Source organism: Emys orbicularis, chromosome 3 (assembly GCF_028017835.1).
Source record: "Emys orbicularis isolate rEmyOrb1 chromosome 3, rEmyOrb1.hap1, whole genome shotgun sequence".
NCBI classification, from domain to species: Eukaryota; Metazoa; Chordata; order Testudines; family Emydidae; genus Emys; species Emys orbicularis.
The window spans coordinates 23,220,765-23,238,453 of record NC_088685.1 but is presented as its reverse complement, the minus strand read 5'-3'; positions in this window follow the sequence as shown (position 1 = coordinate 23,238,453).

Below are 17,689 nucleotides of genomic sequence, written 5' to 3'. Positions count from 1 at the left end.
TATTACCCAATTCTAAAACGATTGCAACTAGGCTATCTATTCTAATACATGTTCTTTCACATACATCAAAACTATCATGCTGTCATGTATGCAAATAATGCACACAACTGTCAGAAACTGGAAGCAATAGATACAATATAATAATTTTTCATTTTCTTACCAAATTTCAAGAGCTAACATTAACCAGGAGCCTGATTCTTGGCTGAGTTCATAAACATCTATCGTCCCTAGTGAAGAACATGAAAAAAGGATTCTCATTATTAAAAATTACCTTTTAGTTTTGTGTGTGTCCTGAGCATTATAAGCCAAAGCTCCACAGTTTTAGTATTATTCCAGTGTTGAGTGAGTAATGAACTCGTTAGAAAAAGTGCATGGGGCTAATCATTGCTCAACCAGGAATCTGGAAAGTTGCCCTTTGCTTGTGCTGTTATAATCATTTATAGCTAATTTTTTTAAAAAAATAACCATTTTGGGCATATTTTGAATATATATCTATAGAATATACATATAAGATGTGTTTTAAACTAATTTTATTTTCTTTGAATTCTGGTTGAATTACAAAAAGGCTCTTAGTTCCACTTTAGTGCTCTGTTTTTTCCTAGCATCAATACAACTCATTTTTAACTAGCTTTTCTATGGGAAACCTCTTTTTTCCATGCTGAACTTCTCAGCAGTTCTTGTAAATCTGTCAACGAGTATATGTTAGTTCATATCGAGAAGTTTCACAAACTGGCATACCTGACAACCACTGAAGGTCCTAACCCTGCATACCCTTACTCCTGCATGTATTCTGACCCCTATATTTAGTCCCATTGACTGCAGAGGAGCTAAATAAAACAATAAACAATTGTAGAACCAAACCCTAAAATCCCATGTAGTACAGTATAAAAATCTAGATAGAAAGATATACACATATACCAGTACATTGCTTTATGTATCTGCTCAGAAACACAAAACAAAGGTAAGTCCATACACAAGCAACTCTCATGGACTTAAATGCCCTTAGTTTCACATTCTTCTTCCCCTGTTGATAGATTCTTGCCCCCCACCACCAATAATTCAATAGTCAGGGGAGGAAGTAGTATATGTTCCTTCCCAAATTAGCCCTTAAACATTTTGGTTGCATATTTGCCACTTGGAAAGGTTTTGCAGGGGGCTGACATTCCTTTTTAAAAAGTGTGCATTTCAGTTTTCTGATTTCTGACATGTGTTGTGTCATGCCATAATTGTTTACATCTTGTCAGGCATGGCAAGATGACATAACATGACGTGACTTCTTGTAACCAAACGTAATCTGAAACATTATTTATTTGGGGAAAACACATTCTTTTTCACTTCTATGACTGATGATTATTTTGGATAGTAAATAGCCAACTTAATATGATGTCCCTAGACACAATTACACTTGCTGAAAGCAGTATTCCTCTTATACCTCATGAAAGCTCTTAGGCCTGGTCTACACTAGGAGTTTATGTCGAATTTAGCACCGTTACATCGGATTAACTCTGCACCCGTCCACACCACAAAGCTATTTAGTTCGACATAGAGGTCTCTTAAATTCGACTTCTGTACTCCTCCCCAACGAGGGGAGTAGCGCTAAATTCGACATGGCCATGTCGAATTACGCTAGGTGTGGATGGAAATCGACGGTAATAGCTCCGGGAGCTATCCCACAGTGCACCACTCTGTTGACGCTCTGGACAGCAGTCCGAGCTCGGATGCTCTGACCAGCCACACAGGAAAAGCCCCGGGAAAATTTGAATTCCTTTTCCTGTCTGGGCAGTTTGAATCTCATTTCCTGTTTGGACATCGTGGTGAGCTCAGAAGCACTGGCAACAATGCAGAGCTCTCCAGCAGAGATGGCCATGCAATCTCAGAATAGAAAGAGGGCCCCAGCATGGACTGATCGGGAAGTGTTGGATCTGATCGCTGTGTGGGGCGATGAGTCCGTGCTTTCCGAGCTGCGATCGAAAAGACGGAATGCAAAGATCTACGAGAAGATCTCTAAAGCCATGGCAAACAGAGGATACAGCCGGGATGCAACGCAGTGCCGCATGAAAATCAAGGAGCTGAGACAAGGCTACCAGAAGACCAAAGAGGCAAACGGACGCTCCGGATCCCAGCCCCAGACATCCCGTTTCTACGAGGCACTGCATTCCATCCTAGGTGCGGCCGCCACCACTACCCCACCACTGACCGTGGACTCTGAGGATGGGATATTGTTGACGGCCGGTTTCTCGGACATGTTAGCGGACGGGGAAGATGAGGAAGGAGATGAGGAGGACGAGGCAGTCGACAGCGCTTACAACGCTGATTTCCCCGACAGCCAGGATCTCTTCATCACCCTTACAGAGATCCCCTACCAACCGTCCCCAGGCGTTAACCCGGACACAGAATCAGGGGAAGGATCAGTCAGTAAGTGTTTTAAACATGTAAACATTTATTTTTAACAGAACAGGAATATTAACAATATTAACAATGGGTTTTTCATGATTACTTTGCCCTAGGCGCTTAACGTTTCAGTCCTTGGCAGTGCAACTACTGAAAAAAAATCTAACAATGTCCGGTTTAGCATGATTGTTTTGCCCTAGGCGCTCTACTGTTTAGTCCCTGCCAGTGCAGCTACAGTAAAATCCGGTCTATATGTCCGGGGATAGAACAGAAATCCTCTTGGGACATCTCCACGAAGCTCTCCTGGAGGTAATTGGAAAGCCTTTGCATCAGGTTCCTGGGGAGAGCGGCCTTATTGGGTCCTCCGTGGTAGGAAACGTTTCCGCGCCAGGAGACAATCAAGTACTCGGGTATCATTGCCTTGCAGAGCATGGCGGCATACGGCCCTGGTCTTTGCAGGCTTTCCCGAAGCATCCGTTCTTTCTCCGTCTCTGAAATCCTCATCAGAGTGATGTCGCTCATGGTGACCTGCTTTGAATTAGGTAGGGGAATGTTAGTATTGGGACTGCTTGCCTGTTCCTTTACAGAACTGTAACCGGCGGTTTAGAGCCACGCGGTGGAGGCGGGAGAGGAGCAGCATACAGGGATCTTTCCCTGGGACAGCCGCGAGGGGGTGGGACGGGGCAGAGTTCATGCTTGCCGGATTGCTGGCAGCAGGGACTGGCATTGCTTTGAACGTGAAAGGAGGCCAGTGCTATTATTAAAGTTTTAAGCAGCCACAAGTCTACGGCTTACCATGTCAGCCTGTTACCCAAATTCCGCTGTCCTGTCCCACTTGTCTGATCTGCACTGCAAGACCCCAGGCACTGAATGCGAAGGCCGAAAATTCGACCTTGTCCTGAGTGCGCATGTGATAGGTGCTGTGCATGGTCTTGTTCACAGAGAAAGACTAAGTTCTTTGTTCACCCAAAAATTTATCTTTCTGAGGAATTCACTCCCTTTTTCCCATCCCACAGCTGCGACTGTCTCCCGACCTAGCCTGGCATCACACTCCCAGAGGCTAGCGCAGATTAGGCGTAGGTAGAAGAGGACATGTTCTCGGAACTTATGGGCTGCTCCCGAGCCCAGGCAGCACAGCAGACCCAGTGGAGGGAGAACTTGTCCCAAATGCACCGATCACACATGGAACGGGAGGAGAGGTGGCGGCAGGAAGACCAGCAGGCGACTCAAACGCTGCTTGGACTAATGAGGGAGCAAACGGACACGCTCCGGCGCCTTGTGGATGTTCTGCAGGACCGGAGGCAGGAGGACAGAGCCCTGCTGCAGTCTATCTCTAACCGCCCTCCCCCGCCACAAAGTCCCATACCCCCCTCACCCAAAGTCCCAAGAAGGAGGGGTGGCAGAGTCCGTGAAAACTCTCACTCCACCCCTGCAGACTGCTCAAGTACCAGAAGGCTCTCATTCCCCAAAAATTGATAAGTCCTTTCCTTCCCGCCTCACCCAAGCCCCCGTCCCAGTTTCATCCCCCAGTTTCATGTGTAGTTGCTAATAAAAAATACGTTTCTGTTAATTACTGTTTCCATCATGTTCTTTTAGAGGAGAGTCTGTTTGAAGGGGGGGAAGGGGGTTGGTAATTGGACAGGACAGTCACCTTTACCAGGGTACAGACGCGGGGGCAGGTTCAGCAGCAGGGCACACACACATTGCATTCACTAGTTACCCTGGTCAGTCTGGGAGGTGGTTTTCATGTTCTGTGTGTGTGTGTGTGTGTGGGGGCTATGTGACTTTGTGGCGGGGGAGGGCGGTTAGAGATCTTATGCAGCGGTCCTTATCCTGGATCACAGAGCCACGCAGCAGGGGATCTGTAACCGTCCTCCCCCTGCCACAAAGTCACATAGCCCCCACACACAGAGTCCCGAACAGGAGGGGTGGCAGGCTCCGTTGAAACAACCAGTCCACCAGTGCGGAGCCTGTCATTCCTGGAGTTTAGAAGCGTCCTTTGCATCACTACACTACACCCGCTCCCTACCACAGTCTGCGTCCCAGGTTCAACACTTTACCGCGAAAACAGTAATAAAGAAAACGGTGTTCATTAACAAATTTCAAGTGATTTTATTTTTAAACGTGTGTTGGAAGGGGGGGAACGGGGTGAACGGGGTATGTAACTGGAGAGGATAGTGAACACTTACTGGGTAAAGTAACGGGGGCAGGTTCAGCTTCTCTGTAAACAAACTTAATAGTCACAGGTTACCCTGCTCACTCAGGAACCTAGCTTTCAAAGCCTCCCGGATGCACAGCGTGTCCCGCTGGGCTCTTCTAATCGCACGGCTGTCTGGCTGGGTGTAATCAGCAGCCAGGCTATTTGCCTCAACCTCCCACCCCGCCATAAAGGTCTCCCCCTTGCTCTCACACAGATTGTGGAGCACACAGCAAGCTGCAATAACAATGGGGATATTGGTTTCGCTGAGATCAGAGCGAGTCAGTAAGGTTCTCCATCTCCCCTTGAGACGTCCAAAAGCACACTCCACCACCATTCTGCACTTGCTCAGCCGGTAGTTGAAGAGTTCTTTTTCACTGTCCAGGGCGCCTGTATAGGGCTTCATGAGCCAGGGCATTAGCGGGTAGGCTGGGTCCCCGAGGATGACTATAGGCATCTCCACATCCCCAACAGTTATTTTGTGGTCCGGGAAGTAAATACCTTCCTGCAGCTGTCTAAACAGACCAGAGTTCCTGAAAACACGAGCGTCATGAACCTTGCCCAGCCATCCGACGTTGATGTTTGTAAAATGTCCCCTATGGTCCACCAGTGCTTGCAGCACCATTGAAAAGTAGCCCTTTCGGTTAATGTACTGGCTGGCCTGGTGGTCCGGTTCCAGGATAGGGATGTGAGTTCCATCTATAGCCCCACCGCAGTTTGGGAATCCCATCGCGGCGAAGCCATCTATGATGACCTCCACGTTTCCCAGGGTCACTACCTTTGAGAGCAGTAGCTCAACGATTGCGTTGGCTACTTGCATGACAACAACCCCCACGGTAGATTTGCCCACGCCAAAGTGGTTCGCGACTGACCGGTAGCTGTCCGGCGTTGCAAGCTTCCAGAGGGCTATGGCCACTCGCTTCTGGACAGTCAGGGCTGCTTGCATCCGGGTGTCCTTGCGCTTCAGGGCAGGGGACAGCAACTCACAAAGTTCCAGGAAAGTCCCCTTCCGCATGCGAAAGTTTCGCAGCCACTGGGATTCATCCCAGACCTGCAGCACTATGCGGTCCCACCAGTCCATGCTTGTTTCCCGGGCCCAGAATCGCCGTTCCACAACATCAACATGACCCATTGCCACCATGATGTCCTCGGCGCGGGGTCCTGTGCTTTGTGACAGGTCTGTGCCACTCTCAGACTTCAGGTCCTCACCGCGCTGCCGTAGCCTCCTCGCCCGATTTCTCAGCATCTGCCTCTGGGAAAGGTGGATGATAAGGTGCGAGGTGTTGATAACGGCCATAACTGCAGCGATGGTCGCAGAGGGCTCCATGCTCGCAGTGCTGTGGCGTCCGCGCTGTCACTGACCAGAAAAGTGCGCAAACTGATTTCCCGCCGGCGCTTTCAGGGAGGGAGGGCGGGAGTGACGGTTGGATGACGACAGTTACCCAAAACCACCCTCGACACATTTTTTTCCCCAGAAGGCATTGGGGGCTCGACCCAGAATTCCAATGGGCAGCGGGGACTGCGGGAACTGTGGGATAGCTGCTCACAGTGCACCGCTTCCAATGTCGACGCTTGCCCCGTTAGTGTGGACTCACAAAGTCGAATTACTGTCCTTAGTGTGGACACACACGTTCGACTTTGTAATATCGATTCCACATATTCGATTTAAGTAAAATTGAATTACTCTCGTAGTGTAGACATACCCTTAGAATCATAGAAGATTAGGGTTGGAAGAGACCTCAAAAGGTCATCTAGTCCAACCCCGTGCTCAGCCCCAACTAAATCATCCGAGCCAGGGCTTTGTCAAGCCTGACCTTAAAAACCTCTAAGGATGGAGATTCCACCACCTCCCTAGGTAACCCATTCCAGTGCTTCACCACCCTCCTAGTGAAATAGTGTTTCCTAATATCCAACCTACACCTCCCCCACTGCAACTTGAGACCATTGCTCCTTGTTCGGTCATCTGCCACCACTGGGAACAGCTTAGTTCCATCTTCTTTGGAACGCCCCTTCAGATAGTTGAAGGCTGCTATCAAATCCCCCCTCACTCTTCTCTTCTGCACACTAAATAAGCCCAGTTCCCTCAGCCGCTCCTCATAAATCATGTGCCCCAGCCCTCTAATAATTTTCATTGTCCTCTGCTGGACTCTCTCCAATTTGTCCATATCCTTTCTGTAGTGTGGGGTCCCAAAACTGGACACACTACTCCAGATGTGTCCTCACCAGTGTAGAAAAGCTGACTAAAATCAAGGAAACTTTCAACTTTGATTGCTGTTATGGATTGGTGAATTGATTTGACTAAATGGATCCGACCATTTGACCAAAATTGGAACCAAATCCAAAATCAATTTTTTTAATGCTTAAATGGGGTAACTTTTATTGCCTAATTTTACATATTTCCACGCTTCCTACATTTTTATACTGCGTTATTGTTAGCAAGCAATATCAGTATCTAAAGTGACTAAATGTCATTGGTAAACTAAATAGATTGGTAGACAGATAAAATAGTAAGAAATAGGATCAAACCTATCGAGATTAAGGCCAAAATGGTTAGCCAGCCAGTGCCCTAAAAAAAAAGTTATAGCAGTCATTTTTACCTTTACTTATAACAAAGCTCAGCCTTTTCTTTATATATTTAACTGAACAGCAGCACTCTATACTCCATATAGATAGATTTGGTTATTCATTGACTGTATCAAGTATAGGGCTATGTTTGTTTAACATGTTCCATCTCCTGTTTGTTACTGAAAGTGTCAGTTTCATAAATTAAATATGTTGTTTTCAACACATGAATGCTAATGTATTACAAGACTATGTTAGTCTCTAAGGTGCCACAAGTACTCCTCATTATTCCTAAATCAGTCACTCTAACTGACTATAGTATGTGGATCAGAAACTCTGTAGCCAATGTTTACCTACTCAGTATCTGTGGAAAGACACTTACATTGTACCCACATATACCAGGGCTAAGTTAGTTCTGCTTAAACCATGGATGAATTTAACTCTAAGTACGTAATTCAAACTTATCAATGCAAAAAAATTGAAAATTAAAAGTTAAACTCTATTCATAAGTAACTACTTTTGGCTTACTAGAGTAGGGTAGACATTATACAGGCTGTCTGATCTAAAGCATCATATCTATCTAATATTGCATGTTAGGAAGGGACATAGTTTTAGGCTTGCCTTTGAACTTTAGCTTTCAAATTCCTTTGCTTTTATGAGCAAGACCTTTTATTTCATGTGCTTATCTGTCTAAACATAATTCGGCATTTCATAGTGTCCTACAATGTACGTGTTTAATTATAGAACACTTATGATTTCAATATTGAATCCGATCATGAATTATATCTGCAACTGCTCTCTTTACGTACAGAGAGACAAATAAACACTATAAATAGATAGCTGTATGTACAAAAGGCCCATGAATTTCCTGAGCTAAAATAGTGTTCCTCATGTACCTACACAGATTTTATGGAATAAAACACTGTTGGAATTTGCTTGAGAATAACAGGGGGCAAATTAAATTTGCAAATGGAATTCAGAACAATAGTCATATTTTCTGAAAGGGCTACTAATTCTAGTGAAGCTGTTTCAAAGGCCACATTCTTTGCAGGTCACCATGGGAGGCTAGCTCTTTTTATAAAATGATAGCACCCTTTTGTTCCCTGAGCTCTCAATTACACCTGCTGTGTCAATTTTTTTTTTATAAGAGTTCTGCTTGGTCTAGCATGGACTGGTCATCAAATGAATAGAGAACTGCATTGTAAAGGAATCTGCCCTATTTCTCAGTACTTTGTCTGACAATGTTTGAAGATGCAATTAACTTTCATAAAACATAAAATAACAGTATCTGAGGCCAGAATTATCAATTGCTATTATCCCATGTGTTACATTACTATAACACTGACAATAAAGATGGGAAACGCCCTATAAAATGTCTCATCATGAACAATGCAGTTTTTCTCTCCTTGATATTTTGATTTGGTAAATCTGTTGTTAAATTTCATTTGCTTAAAAGGAACAATGAGTCCAGCTGAGCTACAAGGGCTAAGAGAAAAGAGCTTTTTCCTATAGTAAAAGTCTTTCAGATGCACAGGTTGAAGGTAGACTCACTTACTGTTTCTTTGTCATTTTTAGCAACTCTTTCTTCCGTGTTTTTCCACGGAGGTTTCCCATGGTTCATGGTGAATAAAAAATGTGTTCCGTTTTTTCTGTCATGAGACTTGTCTGTCTTTCAAGAATAAGCCTATTGATCTACGGCACTTCTGTGGCCCCCATTACTGGTATATCTGAGTGCCTCACAATCTTTAATGTATTTTTTTCCTTACAATACCCTTGTGATGTAGAAGTTGCTATTATCACCTCTTGAGAGATGGGAAAAATGAGGCACAGAGAAAGCACGTGACTTTCCTGAGGTCATACCTGAAGTCTTTCTTCTGAGTCTCAGGTTAGCTCCCTAACCACTGGGAGGTAGGTACTGGAAGGTTAGGCAAAATAATTGGATTTTAAGGAGCTGACAGTAATTGCCTTTCTCTATCGCCTTTGTCCCTGCATGTGTTTTAAGGGCTGCTTCCTATGTTTAGAGAAAGAGAAAATAAAGGGGTAGCCTGAGAAAAGTGCAAAGTTAAGGCATCTGGATGTGGGATCTGAAGTCTAATTAAGCCGATGAGCCTGTCTGATGTCAAAAGGCATCTGAATGGGGGATACCAGCAAACGAAGATTTTTTTTGTGCCTGGACTTACTTCAGAGACTGTAAGAGAGAATTTAATACAGGATTGACACAGTTCAGCTTTTCAGAGATTCTTCTGGGGCCAAGTGAAAGCAAAGAAACAAAATACCAGAGACCAATGCATAAAGGTGCCTGTGAAGGGAGTAGAGAGGTTTGGATCTGCAGAGCAATGATATAAATTAAAGCTAAAAGACATGGGAGACAAATAATCCAGAGCTCACCTGGGGGAGTCAGAGAAGCCTAGTGAGCAGCAGCACTGACAGAAGATTAGACGTGTGATCACAAAGGAGGGCAGTAATAGACTCTCTCTGTACAGCTCCGCTAGTCCTTTTGTCAGTGCCACCTGGAGTACTGTGTTCTGTTCTGGACACAACTAGCGATGGCAGAATAACCAATATTTCAGCTCGACATCAACCCGAAAAAAAAATCATTTTGTGTTAACGTGAAAGGAATTTTTTTTTTAATATTTCAGTGAAATTAAAAAGTTGAAAAAATAATTTTAGGTTGAACAAAATGTTCCATTTTGTTTGAGTCTTTTAAAACTTTGTATAGAAATAAAATTGAAGAAAAAATTGGAAGGAAGAGTTGTTTTGAATAAAAAAGCCCAGAATGTTTCTGTAACAGGGTGTCCTGCCCCTTTAATGGGCAGGATGCCGTGGCCCAGCCAGAGCAGTTCAGTCAGCCCCACCTAGGCCATAATCAGCCTTCCAGCCTGAGGGGGCAGGGAAGGACTAATGGGGGCAGGTGTCAGCCTGATGAACCTTATTTCTTCTCTTTCCTACTCTCTTCTTTTGCCTTCTGTCTAATAAGAGTCTGGCTTAGCCAGCCAAGAACGTATATTTTGCAAAATTGCTGTAAGCCTGTGACCAGAAAGGCAGCTAAATCCAGTACCCTGAACAGCCCAGTGCTGGTACAAGTTTGCCAGGTCTCAGAGGCCTGGTCTACACTGCGGGGGGACCGATCTAAGTTACGCAACTTCATACTTAGATCGACTTACTGCGGTGTCTCCACTACGGTGAGTCGACTGCTGCCGCTCCCCCGTCGACTCCGCCTGCACCTTTCACGGTGGTGGAGTACAGAAGTCGATGGGAGAGCGCTCGGGGTTCGATTTAGACTAGACGCAATAAATTGACCCCCGCTGGATCGATTGCTGCCTGCTGATCCAGTGGGTAGTGTAGACATACCCAGAGAGAGTGATGAGACCGTGTGTTGTGCCTGTGTTTTTCCAGGAGTGAGGATGCAAGTGAGAGTCAACATCAGAATCTTCATTTTCTATCTTTTGATGTTCTCTCTCCCCCACCCCCGCCATTTTTGTGTGTGGTTGTCTTGTTTTGTCTTCTAGGAAACAGGATTGAATTTCAACAACAACAATCACAACAGCTCATGGCCCATCACAACTAACTTCTCTTTCTCCCAAAAGCACAGTTATGACCATTTTTAATTGCATCTGTGAGTCAGACAAGGGGAAGTTTCCTTCTAAAAACTCTCTCCAGTTAAAGAGAAAAGGAACAAGGAATGTTGTTAAAATATAAAATATTAACGAAGGCTTTCATTTTAAATGTTTTCACTGTTATTCCTTCTTTGTCTGTATCTTTAAGAAAAGGTTAAAAGGATTTGGTACTAAGCATGGTACTAAGCAGGCTGAGGTCTTTGTGTACCAAATCTCAGACCTTGTTTAGTACTGTTTAATGTTGGACAGTGACAAGGTCATGTCATGTCAACACCTTTGACTCTTGGGCCCTTTATTCCATCTAAATTAATACCGTAATGAGTTAGGGCTGTATTGATTTATAGTTATTAGCCGAACAGCGTATAAGAGCAGAAAATGTTTTTCAGTATAGTTACACTCATAGATGACTTGTGCCTCCCCATACCGGGGGAGGCGGGGACACACAATCTAAAAGGGGACACGTGGCCGCTCCATGTGTCTTCTCTGCCCAGTGACTCCCCCTGCCTTGCACCCAGTCCACAGAGCAGCGACCCAGCGGCTGGTGTGAGAAGTGGCTGGTCCCGCTCCCCGCCCACCCTGGCTGCCAGGGACTGGGACTGAGCATGCTGGGGGGCAAGCACAGCGGGAGGAGGACAAAGCCCCTCTCCCTCCCCTCCCTGCAGGCCAATGGGGGGGGGGCACTTAACCCTGCATGCCCCCCCCCCCCCATGCATCGCCTCTCATGACACTAGCTAGAAGAACAATCACAAGCACTATTAGTCCTCAAGTCTCAGGGCAGTGTGCTTTTCATTAGCTGGGACTGGGGGAAATTAATCTGCCAAACGTTGTTGTACAAGCAACTGCATTATGGTGGTGATTACACCTTCCTCTGAAGCATCTGTTAATGGCCACAGTCAGAGCTATTTATCTATCTTTAGTATTTCTAAGACACCTATCACCTCATCTTATTGATATTTCTGCACCAATATTTTAGTATCTTACACTACCTGATATCTTAGTACCAATATCTAAGGTTATACTGGGATAGATAAATCATTGGCCTTTTCGGGTCTGACTATTTTTATGCTATGGAAAAGAATGTTATTTGCCTTGTGGATAGAAGAATTACATCTTTCTGGTGTCCATGTGGTGAGAGTTCTCTGTCATTCTCCCTGATGGGGTCCCTTAAGAACAAAATATGTGGGACCGGACTCTGATACCCTAATTCATGTTGATGTTCATGTTAATTCATGTTTCTCAGAATGTATTACAAGGTATTATTCAGCTCGAGTAACAGCATTGGGATCTGTCCCTGAATGGACAGTTCAATCATTCTTATCAATGAATTCATTTCCAAGAATGTTTACTTGGGAAGTGAGGTCAGTGGTTTGCTATACAAGATGATGGGCTATAATTTAGCAAAGGAAATCCTTGACATCTTTGTGTGGTTTTTGTCTTGTTCTTTTAGATAAAATTGTTAGAGCTTAGCCAAATAGCCTTTGCTTATTTTATAGGGACTTTTTGTTTTACTAAAGGAATGCAGTCCAATCACTGCAAAGCACTACTTAGAGAGCATAGCTTTTTATTGTTGCTTTTAAGTATTCATTGAGCAGTGGCTGATCTACAGCCAGAAGAGAAGCAGATGATATATGTTTCACTTCTTTTTAATTTGTTGTCCAGCATCACTACTTTTCCAACAATGGGCCTCCTGACTTTCTGAATTGTTTTTAAATTAACTGAAAAAATATTACTTTTGAAAGGTGAAAGCATAAAGAATTACGTGCAACCTGATCAGTTCTGCTACATCCTTTCATGTACTACTGCTTGCTAGTAGTCCTAAATCATTAGCTTGGAGGGACTGGTTTTTTGGAGTAGATATGATTTTGCATTGCATGTGCTCAGTTAAGCTGTTGTCTTTTTACATTTGGCTTTTTTGCAATCGGTGCCTCTACTGACATCCACTGGTAGCAGCAGGACAGCTGTGGTGCTGCAAAACTGCTCATAACCCACCATACTAATCCTATCTATTGTGCCAAGTCATTGATTTAGTACTGTGCTGTATGTCAGCTCAAATGTAAGGTCAAAATAATATAATCTTTCCAGTTTCTCCCCCTTTGCCAGAGGAATGACTTTTCCCCTCTTCCATGATGGTAAATAAATTCAATAGATGAAAACCTGCTAGCAATTTCTGTGCTCACCAATTAGCAACACAAAAAAACAAACCACAGTTTCCTAGGAGTAGTGGGAATTTATAGGGAATGAGAGCTACCACGCACATGAGCCTGTATGTTCCTCATTATATGTTTTTAATTTAAAATGCAATAAATTAAGCCTTAATGATCAAGGTGCAAGGATGGGGATTAGAGACCAGCTGGGAGGCGCTGAGGACCCTAAGCTGCACACATTGTGCCATTAACACTTTCCTGTCATTCATTCTCATGCACCTCCCTGCACCTATTTCACTATGGGTACTGCAGTGCAAGATGAAGATAAAAAATTAAAGTGCCTACTAGCGATGCTGTTTTTTCCTGGCTGTTTCTGAACTTCAGTTTGTTGTGGGGGCATGAAATTTTTCTGTTGGGTCCCTCTGAATCTGTTTCATGGCTGTGTTTAGTTTGCAGATTTGTCAAGGTCTGCAGTGAGTGCAGGAAATAGAGAGATTCCATGTTGTCTGGTGGCTAAATAGGATGTGTTGGAGCCAGAACGCCAAGGTTCTTATTAGAGTTTGGCCAATTAGACAAATGTTATCCCTTTTCTTTAAGCCAATGGTTCACAAATGGACTTAGCGTTTTCTGAGTCTGTTAATTAGTTATAACTGTTCAGTGAACAAATATCAGCCTATGGGTTGTTTGAGGTCTGTGCTAACCCTACTCATCATTTTTTATTGCTACAGTGTGATTGACCACCTTAGTCACATGCTATTGTTTCTGTTTCCTGATTAGATAAGCATGAGTAATAAGGAATAGGAGGGCATGATCAAGCTACTAGCCTTTTATTCTCCCAGGGTGAGTGGGAGCAATCTGTGAGATTAAGAGGAGCTAGGCTGGCAAGATTTGGGAATTTTTAAGACCCTGTCCTCAGGGTCACGTGAGCCAGGTCTTTCTTGGAACATCAGTACTGGAGGTACAGGAGGAAAGAGGTTTGCTGGAGTCCAGGGCTGGCCTGAGCATTTTTTTTTTTGCCAGGCTTGCAAAACATTTAGCCACCCACCGTCTGATCACAAACTTACTGATTCATCACATCCTCTCACCAAAAAAACAACCCCCTGACTCTTGGCCACCAGCCACTCTGAATCACCGTCGCTGGACAACACCATGTAGCTCAGCTATCAGAAATAAAAATAGGGAATGGCCCTGTTTTGTGGACCTGTCCCGGTTGGTTTTACAGACAACAGTGTTTTGTCCTGGTAAGAAAGTCATGAGAAAGTGTAGAGTTGTCCTGGCAGGAATGTGTCTCAGAGAAGCTTTGTGTTTTATTTTAGAAGTTATTATTCTCATAGAACAGTCTCTACATTTGGGTACTCCTGCTACCTGCACTCAAGGTGCGAGCTCTCGGAACATGAGCTCTATTGGGGTCTCCACAAAGAAACAGTCTCTGCCCTGCTGACAAAAGGCGAGAGGCACAGTGACTTGTACAAGGTCACACAGCAGATCATGAGCAGAGAATAGAATGTAGATCTACTGAGTCCCAGTCCAGTGCACCCAATCCACTCTACCACACCGTCTCTGAGTTTATGTACCATTATTTTCCATTACTCATGTGCTATGCATCTGGTAAGATAATTTTAAAATGAATAGTTTATAAAAACTCAGGAAATCGTTTAGTATGTTTCAGCTACTTTTTAAATAAAACCTATAAAATCTCTCAGGGGGAAAAAAAATCCCATATACCTACATAATTTCCAGTCTCCGATCTGCTGTGTGAGTACGAAGTGTGCTATATGAAGTTTGCAAACATACATCGCAGAGAGAAGAATTAGCATTTTCCTCTGGACTCTAAGTAGAACTTAAATTGGAAGTTAGAATGTCAAAGAAGAGAGATCTGAGTGTGCCTTCTCCTTATGGAAAGTTCAGTGCTTGGGAGTTCTTAATCAAGATTGTCAGACATTTCCTGCACATTTTCAGCCACCAACGGCAGGCGTAAGTGACTCCCTCCTTGCTGTCGAGGGGCGGACAGAGCAGTACTGTGTGATCTGCTGCCCACTGAGCCACCTGCAAGTCGTTTCGCTCCAGCTGTGGTAGACCTCATGCAGAAACACAGCCTCGAAAGAGCTGGCTTCTGGCCAACAACACTGTTAGGGGTTTTCAGCTTAATTCTTTCACTGACCTCCTCCTGAGAAGCATAATTCATTAAGTACAGTATCATAAAGGCCACGGCGATTAGAAACAGAAGATACTGAGCACCAGTGTAGCCAATAAAGGAGTGGTTGGCAATAATGTGTATATAAAAAGTACTTGCTAGCTTGTTCTGATATTAGGAACAGCCTGAGAAAGAAACCTCTCTAGCTTTGCTTTCCTGTGATCTAGGGGTATATGTTTAAATGAATAATATTTAGGCTGTGCTACTGTAAATCCTTGTGTGGTGCCCAGCAGTTTGTCCAAAGACATTACTGCACTCCAGAGCAAGGGTGGGTGGCGGGGACACCTGGACATGAATAAAGCACTTGGCAGAGACCACTGCAGTGATCAAAAATGTCAGTTCCCCACTTCACTACCAGTTGTGCAGGGTAAAAAAAAAAAAAGAGAGAGGAAAGAGACTGGGCTGGAGAATGTTTAAAGTCTTTTTTATAAGTTCTTAAGACCCAATTTAGCAAAGCATGCTCTTAACTTTAAGCACATGGTTAGTTCCATTTTACGATAGGTAAATATTTCAATAGTGCCTAAGGCTCAGATCCTCAAAGGTATTTAGGCACCTAACTCCTATTGATTTCAAGGGGAGCTAAATGCCTGCCTTTGAGGATCTGGGCCTAACTGATTCAGGCACCCAAGTCCCATTGAAAACCAATGGGATTTATGCTCCCAAATCACATAAGGGCTTTTGAAAAATTTACCCGCTATTCTTACCTTATGAAGGCAATAGCAGTAAGCCTGGATAAATTGCAGTCTTCATGGGAAACTGAATTGAGAGCCACTTTAGCTGCATCCTAGTGGAATAATATTGGCTGTAACATTAAACAATCCTCAGTTGACTTAGAGTTACAGTTGATTCAGCTGAAGCTCATCCCAGTACCTCCTCATGTTTATCTAAGGCGTAAAAGAGGATGATAAATGTAGGAGGTGCAGCAAAACCTCCGGTTCATTGACACACATGCTGTGAGATTGCCTTAAGGTGAAAGGATTTTGGAAAAATCTGTGACCAATAAATTTTACTTTAAATGTGGCTATTCTTGACCACCTGAAAATTTCATTCTAGAAATAATAAAGGTGGCATTAAATCCTACACATCCTCAGACTCTGGTTTCTTTGGCTTAGCCAAATGGTTTATCAAAAGTGGAAATCTCTTCAAATGATTAAGATAATTATAATATCTTATCAGAAATGGCAGTCCTTGAGCAACTCCCATATAAATGATGGGAAAAAATTGAAATATTCATTACAGACTTAGCATTACCTTTATTTGTTTAATGGTGAAAAATTGAATTTAACTTACAACCTATAATTTAACCTGATAAGTGATACAACTTCTGTGCCATTATATTTTTTCTCATATCTATTTTTCTCTTCTTTTCTTTTCTCATAAAATCCTGCTTCTGTATTGAACTCTTTGTGGAGAATTCTTCTTCTTCATCTAGTGAACTCTTTATATCTTCTAGATCAGGGGTCAGCAACCTTTCAGAAGTGGTGTGCCGAGTCTTCATTTATTCGCTCTAATTTAAGGTTTCGCGTGCCGGTAATACATTTTAATGTTTTTAGAAGGTCTCACTCTATAAGTCTATATTATATAACTAAACTATTGTTGTATGTAAAGTAAACAAGGTTTTTAAAATGTTTAAGAAGCTTCATTTAAAATTAAATTAAAATGCAGAGCTTATCAGTTTAGTGCAGTGGTTCTTAACCTGGGGTGCACACACCCCCTGGGGGTGTGAGATGCTCTTTCTGGGGGTGCAAGACATGTGAGATTTTTTTAGAAGGTAAATCATCGAAAACACAAATTAAGCACAGGCACATAAGTACAACTAGTTTGTTTGATCAAACCTATGTATTTATTAACGTTAGACATGTTTTAACGATTACTGTAATATACAGAGTTTTAAAGTTTTTAATTTTTCAAGTTTTTAAGCTAATTGTAGTGTAATTTTTGATAAGGGCTGCAGAGTGCTGGGACCAGGCCAGGAACAGAGCCCTGGGCTGGCTGCTGGTACCCCAGGCTGGCAGGAGGGCTGAGCAGGGCCGGAGGCCCGGACCCCGACTGGCAGGGGGCTGGGCTGGGAGGCTGGAACCCCAGACCAGCAGCGAGGTGAGTGGGGCTGCCGGCTGGTATCCCAGGCTGGCAGCAGGCTGAGCGGGGCCAATGGCCGGGACCCCGGCTGGCAAGGGGCCGGCGGCCGGAACCCCAGACCGGCGGCAGGCTGAACAGCTCAGCCCGTTGCCGGTCTGGGGTTCCGTCTGCCAGTTCCTGCCAGCCGGGGTCCTGGACGCCGGCCCCGCTCAGTCTGCTGCTGGCTGGGGGTTCCATTCACCCAGGCTGGCAGCGGGCTGAGCGGGGCCGGCGGTTGGGACCCCGGCTGGCAGCAGCGTGCCAGTAAAAATCGGCTCGCGTACCGCCTTTGGCACGTATGCCACAGGTTGCCGACCCCTGTTCTAGACCTTTCTCCTTCTATCCATCTTTGCTCCTACAACAGTGGGACACACCCAACAATATAATTTGATAATGACATTTAATGTTAGATAATGTTAAATAATATCTTTAATATGAATAAGATATATTCATAGATTCTAAAGAA